Here is an 11559-nt window from a genome sequence, read left to right as displayed (position 1 = left end):
GAGCTTCAAATATTATGGATCCTGTTAACTGAGGCCTTAAAGCTTTTGTTAATAGGTCATTTTAGAAAAGTTTTAATACCATTTTCATGAGAGAGTTAAGCTAGTGTCCCATGCATTTAAATGAAATGAACACGTATCCAGTTTTGAACACATGTCCAAATTCCAATGTATCCCGGGCATCACTACATAGTTTGCACTGAGAACAAATCGTGTCCACTTATAATATATATATCAATGAAATTGTGGTCTGGTATAGGGGGTATGTGTAAATAAAGCCTCAAAATGAGACAGCCCCCCTATTTTGACAACGAAGGAAGGGTGTTGTGCCTTGCACGTCAATGATTCTCTACTACATTCAAAAAAACCCATCAAAGCCTCTGCATATTTCTTTTTTATCCCAATAGCGACTTCTACTCTTCTAGAATCCAAAATACTCGATTGCTCATATAAGTGTAGAATGAGAGGGCCGACAAAATAATATACATACTATACATCCGCTTCTTGTTACCCACCCAGCAACTTTAAGATTTCCATGAATTGAAATGACATAAAGAAACTTTGTTATTTTTTATATACATATTATTCTAATGTGTGTATAAGTTAAATTACTTTATTTGAATATTTTTTAAGGGAGGAGAGGGAGGGATTTAGAGGAGTTTTAACTAATTTTAATTCCTCATTTTTAATTCTCCCAAATTACAGAGATTTGAAGAGAGAGTAAAGTATAAAAATACTTGAGCAAATGAATTACTAAATCTACCCTTATCATATTAATAAAATTACAAACTATAAAAAGGTTAATTATTCACATTTTACTTAATTTTAAAAATATCCAAATAAGATTAAGGATAACCATTCTCCTCTACTCTCCTCTCCCTCCAAACTTCCAAACATAGCATAAAGTATATATATATAAATTAGAAATTTTCTATCTTGTCATTGATTGCATCCAAAAACTAACATATACATTCCCTCCACAATAAGGTGAACCAAGTAGGGATGAAACCACCTAGAAGCTTAGGGCATGTTTGGTAGCAACATATATATATACACACAACAAGGAGAACCACACAGGGATGGAACCACATAGAAGCTTAGGGCCTATTTGGTAGTAACATGTATATATATATATATGATTTGAGTTAATCATTTCTCACAATATATATATGAAAATTTTAAACACTCTAAGAGTAAACACACGCACACGCAACATATAGTTTCTTTTAATTGTGTTTTGGTTTTATAATTTGGCTCTTCCAAGGAAATTTTTAATTATATGCCCCTGATTATTGACTTGATTTTAGAGTGGTTTAGGAATTAGGATGGATTGAGGCAATAATCTTGTCAAATAAAAAAGGAGAGAATAATTTGGTGTTACATTAATCTACCTTTAGACTAAAAGAGGAAATAATTTAATTTAATTATAAATCGCAAAACTCATCTGGGCCTCCTTAAGAAAAATGAGACAGCCAATTAAGGAGCCACCCATATTCATCCTAGGTTGTGTCAATCATGTCAAATAAAAAAGGAAATAATAATTTTGTATATCATTAATAAACCTTTAGACTAAAAGAGAAAATGAAATAATTTAATTTTCCTTCTCAAAAAAAAAAATTATAAATCATTAAAATCTGGGCCACCTTAAAAAAAAAATGAGACAGCCACCAATAATCTTCATAGTTTATGTCATCATCCTGTCCAAAATGATTTTAAATCATGGAGAAGCATTACTTAATTAGGCAAATACCCATATGTACTTAACTTTTAATAATTTAATAACACATGTAGATAATTTGTTGTTTGGCTCGAGGGAATCCTGGGTACACTTAGTGTGCGTTTGGATATTGTTTAAAATTATAAATAATTTCACTATTCAGCTTATTTTTGTTACTATTTATAGGTCCCACTGCACTTTTTGGCACTATTTATGGGCCTCACTGTACTATTTCAACTAACTTTTACCTTTATCTACAATACTTTTAGCAATAAGTTTTCAGTTTCAACAAAATAAGCGGTATCCAAATAGACGCTTAATTTATCATGTTTTGTTGGATACGACTATAAAATATTAACTATGAGTTGCTAATATAATAATTAATTAATTAAAGTATTAAACTAAGATACTAGCTCCTCATTTGTCATTAGCACGTGTGAACCGCAGAGGCATATAATATGGATAAAGAAATACAAAATAATACGAGAAATGTTGTATCCACAACATTTTCACAACAAATTCTAAGTGGTAAGTAATTATTGAACATTATTGGTGTGTAAAAAAATAATTTCAGCAGTGGGTTTAAATTATAACTAGTAATAATTTACCACGTAAGATTTATTGTGAAAGTGTTGTGAAAATGTTGTGAGCATAGAGCTTCAAATATTATGGATCCTGTTAACTGAGGCCTTAAAGCTTTTGTTAATAGATTATTTTAGAAAAGTTTTAATATCATTTTCATGAGAGAGTTAAGCTAGTGTCCCATGCATTTAAATGAAATGAACGCGTATCCAGTTTTGAACACATGTCCAAATTCCAATGTATCCCGGGCATCACTACATAGTTTGCACTGAGAACAAATCGTGTCCACTTATAATATATATATCAATGAAATTGTGGTCTGGTATAGGGGGTATGTGTAAATAAAGCCTCAAAATGAGACAGCCCCCCTATTTTGACAACGAAGGAAGGGTGTTGTGCCTTGCACGTCAATGATTCTCTACTACATTCAAAAAAACCCATCAAAGCCTCTGCATATTTCTTTTTTATCCCAATAGCGACTTCTCCTCTTCTAGAATCCAAAATACTCGATTGCTCATATAAGTGTAGAATGAGAGGGCCGACAAAATAATATACATACTATACATCCGCTTCTTGTTACCCACCCAGCAACTTTAAGATTTCCATGAATTGAAATGACATAAAGAAACTTTGTTATTTTTTATATACATATTATTCTAATGTGTGTATAAGTTAAATTACTTTATTTGAATATTTTTTAAGGGAGGAGAGGGAGGGATTTAGAGGAGTTTTAACTACTTTTAATCCCTCATTTTTAATTCTCCCAAATTACAGAGATTTGAAGAGAGAGTAAAGTATAAAAATACTTGACCAAATGAATTACTAAATCTACCCTTATCATATTAATAAAATTACAAACTATAAAAAGGTTAATTATTTACATTTTACTTAATTTTAAAAATATCCAAATAAGGTAAAGGATAACCATTCTCCTCTACTCTCCTCTCCCTCCAAACTTCCAAACATAGCATAAAGTATATATATAAATTAGAAATTTTCTATCTTGTCATTGATTGCATCCAAAAACTAACATATACATTCTCTCCACAATAAGGTGAACCAAGTAGGGATGGAACCACCTAGAAGCTTAGGGCATGTTTGGTAGCAACATATATATATACACACAACAAGGAGAACCACACAGGGATGGAACCACATAGAAGCTTAGGGCCTATTTGGTAGTAACATGTATATATATATATACACACACACACACACACAACAAGGAGAACCACACAGGGATGGAACCACATAGAAGCTTAGGGCCTGTTTGGTAGCAACATATATATATATATATATTTTACAATATAGAAATTCTACTCTAGCTTAGCTACTTTAAGTGTATATGTATGTGAATTTTCGTCTTGTAGATTTAAATTCTAGCCTTTACCTCCTATACCCCACAAGAACTTGTGGAGTGACCATCGCGCCTAAGGTGCGTGATGATTGATAGCAACATTTAAATCACAATTTTCATTGTTAAAGTGCTGAAAATGGTGGGGGGAGACCATGTTTGGTATCAGCATGGTTTCCAAAGTTACTTGAAATTTTCATAAAATATATGGTTGCCCACTTGCCCACTTGCCCCCTTCAAACTTCTCAAGTATTAAAACTTTACTCCTAAATTTACTTAAAATTTTTGAAAGATGGAAGGTTGGCTCTCCAAACTCTTCTCATTTCTTCCATGAAACTTCTAAATTGGTTCAATTTTTATATTTATTATTATTTTGGCCCCCATTCTCAAAAGAATTCTCCCCCCACCCCCCACCCAAAACAATAGAACCCCCCACTAACACGATGAGGCCAAGCTCTTGTTCAATCTAATCGAATTTGTGTGTGAAGACATAGTTGATTCAAATATTGATGATCTTTTTCCAGAGAAAGGAGGTAGACTCTCTAACTGTTTTGAATTTGTTGATTATGGTGGCCGCTTTAATGGAATTGATGGAGAAATCCGATACAGACGATGTTGATGATCATGTTCAAGCAATGGTTTATATTTGGCAAAAATATTTTTTTCATCCCTAAACTATACACAAAGTTTGGTTTTTTTCCTAAAACATTAAAAAAAAAAATTGTTTTTATATGTCTAAAATTTTCCCACAAAAGCAATATTATGAATGCCAAAATACAGCCCAATTCCTGCCTGAATTTGCTGCCCCGCTGCTGGGACACTCACTTTTCCTGCCCCATTTTCTTATCAAACTGCAAACAAATAAGTTCAAGAATTTTTTTTTTTTTTTTTCCATATTCATCAAACTTGGACATGAGTTTTCATGCATTGCCAATTTACCAAAGTGGAGATCATTTTAGAGAAAGGGAATTGATAGTAGATTTGTAAAGCTAGCTTCACTTTAGTCTTTGGCATGTTCTTTAAGATGCTAGACCCCAAAAATAAAAACTGACAACCAGTCCCTTAAAAACTCGCACCTTTGTACCAAAAAATGACTAAATTCCGGTTTCTCTTTACCGAAATGGTTTTACATCCTCATTCCTCATTCCCTTAAGGTTTAAATAACATCACACATGTCATATAATGATAATAAACTCTTGACCAGTTGGCTTGAACAGTAAAAATGAGAGTCTTTTGGCAAAGTGGAGAGTGAAGACCTGTTGAGTGCATGTATAACTCACCAACAAATCAAAAACACTTAATTGTTCACTCATATTTCTTTTTAAATTTATTTTGGATAAGGGATTCGTTATTAGAGCATCCACAGCAGTGATGCTATATTTTTAGCTATTTGGCATAACAAAAATCCACTTTATTTTTTTACTTACTCACTTTACAAAACATCCAATATCAATTGATTTATTTTAGCTTTCAACACAATAAAATAATATAAATATTAAAATAAAATAATATATCTACTACATTATTTTATTAATTTCTTTCTTTCTCTCTCTCTCCGTGCCATGCCTCTCTCCACTCTCACTTCTCACTTCTCTCTCACTTCTCTCCCTTCTTTTCCTAGCAAGTCTCATCACCACTTTCTCCTTCCCACCCATCACCATCCCAAAACCTTCCTCGCCAGCGTCGGAGACGAACTCGTTAAAGCTCTTGAGGATCCTGTCGTGGATAAGGGCCTCATAGGCTGTTGGGAACACTAGCATTCTCCAATTAGAGTCGCAAGTTTGTGGGTTGTGTTGTGGGTTTGTGATCTTTCTCTCTACTCTAACCAATCTGTTGTGGGTTTGTGATTTGTGATGTGGGTTTGTGTATTGTGGTGGTTGCGGATTGTTGTTGTTTATGGCGGAGGTGATGTGGTGTGGATTACTCACCAGATCATTGGGTTAATTCGGTGGCGTGAGGCAGGGGAGTTGGGCTAGTGAGGAGTGGAGGAGTGGACTGGGTTAATGTGACGAGCGTGGTCGACGGCGGAGTGTGGGTTGGTGGCGTGGAGGAAGAGAGAAGCAGATGAAGAGAGAGAGTGAGGAGAGAGACATGGAGAAAAAATAGTAAAATAATCAAAAGCAACGCGAATGCACAATTTTTTTTTTTTCAGCTACAGTGCACAGTCAAAAATAGTTGTGCATGTAGGTGTGGAGCCAAAAAATATAGATTTAACTCCACTATTGTAAGGCATATTTTGGTGTTTGGTGGTGCTAAAAATAGTAATGTAGCTATTTAGCATCACCACTGTGGATGCTCTTAAGCTAATTATTTAGTCTAGTATATTAAAATAACTTACCAATATGAAGTAGCTTATAATATTTCCTCTTTTATTTTATTTTTTTGAGGAAATAATCAATATGAAGCTAGCTTATAATATTTCCTCTTTTATTTTGTTTTTTGGAAATAATATTATTTCCTCTTAAAATATAATTTTGAAATCAATTCAGATGTCCACTTTGGTAAGTTAGGAATATGTGAGAATCTTGTCCAGAGGGTTTGATCAATATGGAAAAAAAATTTCTTGGATCTTATGTGTCTGCAGCTCCTCACGAGTGTTGACCGTTGGAGACGGCAACACTCGAGCACCGCCCATGACATGAATTCGCATGCCTTCTTCGTCGGGGGTGCGCTCCGAGGAGAGACGTTAGGTACTTCAACAACATCCCTCCGGGCCACATTGTATGGCGCTATCGGGGTTACGCCTAGATTCTGCCGCACCGGAAGCCCAGTGGGGGTTGCGGCCATAACGGCTCTTGGCACGGATGTCCTCACACCCGCCCAGAGCCGCCTCATATTTGCCAACTCCAGTCACAATTCCGGCGGGGTTGTTAAAGGGGCTTGGGGAGCTGAAAGGGTATATTCTTTCTGTTTGTGTTGGAAGGTTCATGGATTATGGAGAAACCATCCCCCCACCTTATATAGGGGATGAGGTTGGTAAGAATTAATTCATGCAGAATTCGAAAAGAGAGTTATCAGCAGGGCTAATAATGAAGCTACCAAATTCCAAGGGGGCGTAGACCGTTGGACTCGTGTGTAATTCACGAGGACATTAATGAAGGCGGGTTTCGCGCACCGAAGCGTCAAGCGCGGAACACGAACGGACAAAGGGAGCTTCATAAATGAAAAAGATGGGGGCTCGAGCTGGAGGCGAGATCAACGCCACGTGTAAAGATCATAATCCGACCCAAGGAGGAATCATCTCCAGTAAAGCGGTCCGAGGACAAACCCCTATTTACAAAAAAATAGAAGTGGTAGACAGAACCAAGGTATTGCATGGTCCTCGGACCCAAGCCTATGGTAAAACTATTCACACCATTATACCTGGGTACTAGATAGAACCAAGGTATTGCATGGTCCTCGGACTCAAACCTATGGGGAAACTAGATACTTACAGAAAAATAGAAGTGGTAGACAGAACCAAGGTATTGCATGGTCCTCGGACCCAAGCCTATGGTAAAACTATCACACCATTATACCTGGGTACTAGACAGAACTAAGGTATTGCATGGTCCTCGGACTCAAACCTATGGGGAAACTAGATACTTACAGAAAAATAGAAGATAGTAGACAGAACCAAGGTATTGCATGGTCCTCGGACTCAAGCCTTATGGTTAAAACTATTCACACCATTATACATGGGTACTAGACAAACCAAGGACAAACGGTAGAAAAAGTGAATCTCCGGGCAGCAAAGAAAACCAACCAGTAGGGCAACAAATTCGAACACGATTAGGCATTATTTTGCATACATAGCAATGCTACTGCACAAAAAAAAAAAAAAATAATAAAATAAAATAAAAAAAAAAAAAAAAAACATAAAATCTTTCACAACAGTTAAAATTAATAAATTTTTACAAGTTCTTATATGGATTCACTATTAACATTATTTTTTAACCTATTGTTAGCAATTTACCACATTAATATGTGTGAATTTTGTTATGTCCATAAACTCTCTCATTTCCGCGTTCATAATACCAAAATTTGTGGGCCTATTTTGGCATTCTTAATGTGTACTAAGTTTGTGGGGCCCATTTTGTTGCAAAAGTCCCGAATTTCAACTAAACAAATGCCAAAAAGTCCAACTATGAACAATGGCAACTTATGATTACCGACATTATTCTTTCTCCTCAAATACCTAAATAACTTCGCACCATAAAATAAAATTAAAAAAAAAAAAAAAAAAGATAAATCCCATCAATGAAATCCTCTAATTCCCTTTAATTTTTAGTTAAACAAAAGATATGTGTTATTTAAATTCAAATAAATGTCACGTGTCACACCTTTTGAAAAAATTAGAGGTGCTTCTCCTTAAAAAATTTATAGAAAAATTTTAACTCCAAATATATTTGCTTTTGTTTTTCTTGAATCCACTATATGGCAATTTTTTTTTTTTAGAAGAGAATATAGCAATTAAAGAGACTATTCATATATAGTTTTTAATCACATGATTTTTTTTAACAAGTCATGTGACTTGTTTAAATAAACAAGTGAATATTCTTACAAATCATTACGTAATGAATTAGAAAATATAGCTCTGGAGCTAAACTTTGTCCAAAATTTATATTTAACCAATATTTAGTCAAAGGACCAAATCTATCGTTTGGGCCAAACTTTCTAAAGTCCTGTACAGGCGCTCAATGGTATTGGGTTTGAAAAGTAGTATGGAACATTTGCACAAATTTGTTAAAAGGTGAGAGACTCTTTCTCCTTGCATTGGGCTTCTTATTTATGAATCTCCTCCTAGTATTCTCCCGGGTTGGGCCCCATTTCATTCAAATTTACAAAAATGGGCCCTTACGTCCCCAATCAGGATACCAAGAAGCCCATTAAAATGACCAATGGGCTTATTAAGACTCCATCGGGCCTTTCCACTTGGATCAGTTCTTCTAACTTACCATCTCATCCAAGTGTAATTATCTTTTCTTTTCTTATATTTTTTTTTTTTGTTTTTAGATAGAATTATTATCTTTTTTTTTTTTTGAAAGCAAAACCAACTTCATTCAATTGAAAAAGGAAATCGAATCCAAATACAAAGCTTCTAAAGCCGGTGGAGGAGCATCCTCCAACCAAACAATTTCCTCACTAAGGTGTCTAGCAAACCGAGCTAAAGAATGGGCTACCCCATAAGCAGTGCGTCTAATGGCCCAAAATTCCACGTGTCGCAACCTCCCAGCCAAGTAGCGAATATCATCATAGAGTTTCCCCAAGCGAGACCAATCAGTTTGAGCTGAGATGATAGACCTTATAACATTTGAGTTATCACCTTCCACGATTAAGGCTGAAAACCCAGCATCAATCGCAAACTCCAACGCTCGCCGACAAGCCAAGACTTCAGCCTCTTCGCTATCCATGACTGCGTGACCCTTCGATGACAACGCCGCTGTAACTTGACCGCCAGCGTTCCGAATCATCACACCAACACCTAAGGATGATATATCTGTGAAGACCACAGCATCATGGTTCAGTTTATATAATGTTTCATCAGGTGGCTGCCACGACAATGATGGGCCAGTAGAGGCAAGGATCGCAAGCTGAATTTGTGTCTCCTTATACTCCGCAAGGAAGCTGCGAGCTCACTCATTCAATGTACTAGGTTCTTGCAAAAAACCACCATGCACAACCCGGTTGCGTCGATGCCAGAGTAGCCAGCATTGCACCAGAAAAAATTCCAGAACATCCTCGGGCAGCTTATGCAATAGACCTTCAAATAATCGTATCATAGAGTCTTGGACAGTCAGCCCTTTCTGCAGAGCACAGTGTGAGCATCCAGCCCACACGTCTTGGGCAGCACCACACTCCCACAGTGCATGTAATATTGTTTCAGGGGCACGCTTGCTGGGGTCAATGTGGATGATAAGAAGATACAATTGGATGAGTTGGGGGTCCCTTGTCCGACCAAAGAAGGAGGAGGCATAGGTTTTCAAGACATTCGCAGCTTTAATCTCGTTATGTTGGCAAAGCAAGGGTGGAGAATGTTGACCAACCACGAGTCTCTTCTCTACCGTCGTTTTAAAAGCCAAATACTTTTCCCGGTGCACTTTTTTGGAGGCAATAGATTGTCCAACAGTTCATATGTTTGGAAGAGCCTACTTGCTGCTCAACCTATCTTGAGGAAAGGGTGTTGCTGGCATGTTGGTTCGGGTTCTTCCATTTGGGTGTATTCTAACAAGTTGCTTCCTGGTCATCCAACTAATAAAATTTTGGTCCCATCATATGAAGTAGAGGAAGATTGGCACATGTCTGAGCTTATTGATTGGGCTACTTTTCAATGGAATCGAGCTTTCATTGACATGGCTTTTAGCAGGTATGATGTAGAGGCTATTTATCGAATTCCTCTGAGTAGACGATTTATACCAGACGTGATGTTCTGGCTGCATAATAAAAATGGGAGGTACTCAGTGAAGTCTGGTTATCATACAGTAAGGTTCCTGTTGAATGAATCAAGCCGGGTGGGTGAGGGGTCCAATCTGGGTTCTAGCAGCGAAGTTTGGGCGAGAGTATGGAAGTTCAACATCCCAAATAAAATAAAAGTCTTTGTGTGGCGAGCTTGTCACAACATCCTCCAACGCTTGAAAGGCTTCGGCAGCGACGAATTATTGAGAATGACATGTGCCCCATTTGCAAGCGTGCCCCTGAAACAATATTACATGCACTGTGGGAGTGTGGTGCTGCCCAAGACGTGTGGGCTGGATGCTCACACTGTGCTCTGCAGAAAGGGCTGACTGTCCAAGACTCTATGATACGATTATTTGAAGGTCTATTGCATAAGCTGCCCGAGGATGTTCTGGAATTTTTTCTGGTGCAATGCTGGCTACTCTGGCATCGACGCAACCGGGTTGTGCATGGTGGTTTTTTGCAAGAACCTAGTACATTGAATGAGTGAGCTCGCAGCTTCCTTGCGGAGTATAAGGAGACACAAATTCAGCTTGCGATCCCTGCCTCTACTGGCCCATCATTGTCGTGGCAGCCACCTGATGAAACATTATATAAACTGAACCATGATGCTGTGGTCTTCACAGATATATCATCCTTAGGTGTTGGTGTGATGATTCGGAATGCTGGCGGTCAAGTTACAGCGGCGTTGTCATCGAAGGGTCACGCAGTCATGGATAGCGAAGAGGCTGAAGTCTTGGCTTGTCGGCGAGCGTTGGAGTTTGCGATTGATGCTGGGTTTTCAGCCTTAATCGTGGAAGGTGATAACTCAAATGTTATAAGGTCTATCATCTCAGCTCAAACTGATTGGTCTCGCTTGGGGAAACTCTATGATGATATTCGCTGCTTGGCTGGGAGGTTGTGACACGTGGAATTTTGGGCCATTAGACGCACTGCTTATGGGGTAGCCCATTCTTTAGCTCGGTTTGCTAGACACCTTAGTGAGGAAATTGTTTGGTTGGAGGATGCTCCTCCACCGGCTTTAGAAGCTTTGTATTTGGATTCGATTTCCTTTTTCAATTGAATGAAGTTGGTTTTGCTTTCAAAAAAAAAAAAAGATAATAATTCTATCTAAAAACAAAAAAAAAAAATATAAGAAAAGAAAAGATAATTACACTTGGATGAGATGGTAAGTTAGAAGAACTGATCCAAGTGGAAAGGCCCGATGGAGTCTTAATAAGCCCATTGGTCATTTTAATGGGCTTCTTGGTATCCTGATTGGGGACGTAAGGGCCCATTTTTGTAAATTTGAATGAAATGGGGCCCAACCCGGGAGAATACTAGGAGGAGATTCATAAATAAGAAGCCCAATGCAAGGAGAAAGAGTCTCTCACCTTTTAACAAATTTGTGCAAATGTTCCATACTACTTTTCAAACCCAATACCATTGAGCGCCTGTACAGGACTTTAGAAAGTTTGGCCCAAACGATAGATTT

Source organism: Quercus suber, unplaced genomic scaffold (assembly GCF_002906115.3).
Source record: "Quercus suber isolate HL8 unplaced genomic scaffold, Cork oak 2.0 scaffold_680, whole genome shotgun sequence".
In the NCBI taxonomy this organism is placed as follows: Eukaryota; Viridiplantae; Streptophyta; class Magnoliopsida; order Fagales; family Fagaceae; genus Quercus; species Quercus suber.
This window is presented reverse-complemented; position numbering follows the sequence as displayed.